This window comes from Hyposmocoma kahamanoa, unplaced genomic scaffold (genome assembly GCF_003589595.1).
Source record: "Hyposmocoma kahamanoa isolate Upper Pololo Valley unplaced genomic scaffold, ASM358959v1 132, whole genome shotgun sequence".
NCBI classification, from domain to species: Eukaryota; Metazoa; Arthropoda; class Insecta; order Lepidoptera; family Cosmopterigidae; genus Hyposmocoma; species Hyposmocoma kahamanoa.
In genome coordinates, this window is record NW_020653467.1 from 153,838 (window position 1) to 158,041 (window position 4,204).

At 33.2% G+C, this 4,204-nt stretch overlaps 1 protein-coding gene across 1 annotated transcript in view; it reads left to right on the plus strand.

The window, feature by feature from the left end:
* LOC113240330 overlaps positions 1-4,204 on the plus strand; it is a 378,584-nt gene that overhangs the window by 117,577 nt on the left and 256,803 nt on the right. The gene's annotated exons all lie outside the window — the stretch shown is intronic.

Below are 4,204 nucleotides of genomic sequence, written 5' to 3' on the forward strand. Positions count from 1 at the left end.
TGTGTGTGTGTGTGTGTGTGTGTGTGTGTGTGTGTGTGTGTGTGTGTGTGTGTGTGTGTGTGTGTGTGTGTGTGTGTGTGTGTGTGTGTGTATATAATCTAAGAACTAACACAAAAATGGCTCATTGTTGTACGTTAGCTACGTGGTCACACTACTTCTTTACCAAATTTCAATTGATTTAGTGGAACGGTTTTCAAAGTAGAGTGGTTTTGGTGACTAGAGAAGAATAATTTTTGTTACAAATATAAATTTATTTTTGGACCAAACATTGTTTTTTTAAACATGACGATATTTAAAAAGTACTTAAGTTACTTCATGTGTCGATTTGTTAACGAGTGGTTAAAAATGTGCTTATAATATGCTTTGTACTAAAAAAATATGTCCTGTTATGTACAGGCGTGCAGTTTACCATCACGCGCACGACTTGTTCGTCCCGTCACTTGATGTTATAAAAAAAAATTATAACAGATTCGCTTTTTTAAATTTGTCACCCCTGTCCTTAACCTGTATGTTCCTCTTGCCCCAAAATTAGCTTTTCATTTGTTTGATAACTATACGTTATTTCAATGGTCTTAAGATCAAATTCGATTGAAATAGTTTTATTTAGGAATTAACTACGGATATATTTAAATATACATTATATTTATATGAAATACGATGACAGTCCCTCTTACCCCATTTTTTGGGGGAAGAGAAACGTTATTACAACCTGAAAGTTTTTGTCAGACACATCGTAAATATTAAGTTTAGCGTAATGATTGTTAAAACAAGGAAAGCTAATAAACAAAGTAATCACTTATGACTTTTTCCAATTCAAAAAGAACACTGGCCTTTATCGTGACGCATTCCTTGTTTATTCCTTTTTTAAAATTAGTGACACTCTTTTGTTTATTATGTTTCGCTTTGCACTTACAAAATGGCGGAAGAAAAAAGCAAAATGTTTAAAAATGAGCAACAACTTTTTCACGTCGGAATGGCTTTCTTTCTCATTAGAAATCTGCGTTCAAAAGCGCTTTTTGCACGCTATCCATTGCCTACTGGTAGGTCAATGACTATAGCATGGAGAAGGTTCTTGAAATTCAAACCTGACGATGGATTGTGGTATGGTGCACCAAACTTATGCTTTCAATGAAAAAAAAGGTAAGTTCAACTACTATTTTACACGTTTGTGACATTTTTGTATTATTGAGTTGTGGTAGTCTGATCGACATTATATAGGCTATAAATATGTGCGAAACATGTTTGTATTGGCACTCTCTTGTAACATCTTCTGTTATACCATGTTTTAAGCAAAATTATTATTATTAATATTACGCGATTTGTCGTACATTACTTATTTATGTTATATAAATCCGTTGGTATATTTTATTCTTATTAAGGTTGATATTAAATTGACAATGTTAACTACTTGTGTTTATTTAATTATTTTAATCCGTGAAAGAACTAAAATAATTTCAATAATCTCTGCATCACACAAAATAAAGATACAAGCAAGAATAAAAATTTATGAGGTGTAAATTCAGTACGCATACGAAGAATAACTTTTTATTTTAATTAAACAAAATTGGTATTTTATAGTTCAACTGTTTTTCTTTTACCTAGCATTTTCCTCGCTATAGTGAGGTGCAAAGTTGTGTGTTTCGCTCGGTAGCAAAGTTATTTTGCGTCTCGTGTCTTGAAACCCTCGTTATGCTCAGGAATCTACTTTTAAATCTTAGCTTCGCAAGCTCAGGTTTCAATTCAAGCACTGGCGTCAAACAACATCTTTGCAGCCTTGCATAACAAATAACTATTTTTTAACCTTCCAGCGGTCGCGCGCGGTCTCAAAGACCGCAGCGAGTTTATTTTAGTCATTTTACAAAATCTATAAACAATAAACGGTTGCGCGACCGTGATATCCTCGAGGGGGTGAGGTACTTCCTTTCTTTGTGACATTCGTCGCAAGCGCCCATGTGGGTTTTTTTTTGTTTGAGGTCTTAGATTCCGCGCGCGACCGGTCGTGTTCCAGAAAAATTCATGGAATGAAATTGAAACCTGGGTGAGTATTTCATTTATTTGTACTATATTACTTAAAAAATTACTTTATTTTACGTAATATATGTTAAATTATTTATTATTTCACTATTTGTTGTAGACACAACATGAGTTATGAAGAATCAGAACGGCTTGCGCAGGAGGTAGAAACAGAAGATGAAGGTTTTGATGATGTCAAACCATTGCTACTGATAATGAGTAGGTTATCGTACTACATGCTCCTAAAAAAAGTTTGAAATTTTATTCATTTTGTGGTCCTCTTTTATTTTATAAGAATTGAGATAGTACTTCATAAAAAAAATATTCAAAAGTAATTGTGATTTTAGAGTTCCTACAATATTGTACAATTGATGATAATATTGATTGATCTCGATAATAATCTATGCTCTAATCTAATAATAATGCTTATGAAAGATTAACATAGAAAATTTCATCTTGTTCTATTATTTTGTTGATTTTTAACATTGTTTGTGTCATAATATGACTAAAATTTTGAATTTTTATAGACTTTTCAACTAATAAGTACAAATCTAAAATAATAATAAGTAAATAATGTTTTTTTTAATTTTCTTTTATTTAAATAAAAGACTTTTTTATCATGTGCTACACAATGTCATGAAAATATTCATTTGTCTTCTCAAACTGAACGCGTAAATGTCGAGTTCTTAGGTTTTCGCGATTGTTACACATAGGAAATGAAACTATTTTTCCGGATTTAAATCGCGTATATTTGTTTTTTTCAAACAAACCGACGTTTCGGGCCCTTTACATGGGACCTGTAAAGGGCCCGAAACGTAACCATAATAATATAACCATGTTCGTCTTTTTCTGGCCTTATTACATCAGCAAGGGTAGGAATTAAGAACTATTCAAGGCATTTTAGTCACAGATGTACTGAAAATTGCGGCCAGACATGTGTATGTTTTACATTTTATTGAAACATAAATAATTCAACGCAAACGACTACGGCAGTACATAATTAAAGGAGGAGAGTCGTAATGAACTGTTTATATTTACAAAATGCTTGAAGGAGACTCGCCGAAAGTTTCACTTTCATTGTGCCAAAAGTGTTGAGGAGTGTCGGGAAGGAACTGAGCTCGAATAAACGCTAAATTTATTCAACAGGGGACAAGTGGTGCAACAAACTTTCGCAATTTATCGCTCGGGTACGTGCACATCCTGTAAAATGCCTTTTGCAGTGTATTGAGCAAAAAGCTTTGTTAAGGCTTGCTGTACGGCCTTGTGACGCTATTTCCGTTCATTAGACAAAGTTGATTTACTTGGCCTCTTATAGAGATTCAGGAATATGTTCATATTATACATTGAAAATAAAAAAATAATCATTAATACGTCATCCTCAACCCGTTTATACGTTTCACTGCTGGGCACGGGTCTTCTCATAGGCAAGGGTTTAGTCAGGCCCAAGTTCGCCGCTGTTGTGAACCTACTTCTTCGGGACGTCCTTCACCGAAAAGGTCATGGTAAATTACAAATTAAATTTCGTACATAAATTCTGAGGTTAAAAACTCAGAGGTTCGCAAATAAAAATTTTTCTCACGCAGTCACACAACCGTAGTTTTTTTAATTCATAGACAAATTAGAATCGGCCCCAACTATCAATCATATCGATCGATATAAAGTAACTGTGAAATTTATCAAAATTGTTTGTTATTGACTTGTAACGTTATTGACATATAACGACTGATATTAGAATAGAAGTCGAATGAAATTGTTTTGTTTTTCAGAGATGTTCGTAATTTGAATGTAATAATAAAATCGATTTCGATATATTAAGCAATAATAATATTTTCACAGATAAGAAATTTGTTCTAACAAAAAATTTTATCTTTATGCAGGGGGCCTATTACAACCTCCTAAAACAATATTACTTTAACACTACATTGACTTTTCGTACCATAACGCGCTTAAAGTATGCTTATTGTAATGTTAAAACTATGATGTTTTATTGGAAGTTTTGTGACTATTCATCATAGATATAGAAAAAAAAGGGGAGATTTGGTATGGGGGTGTGGTTCGTGACGCTTCGATAAGAACAAAATGATCATATCGAGGTGACACGCCTACAAACATCGCCACAGTGGCATGGCGATCGTTATACATAAAAGATCTCACGTAAAACGTGAAATAGCCAAGTTGTAGCGATACACCT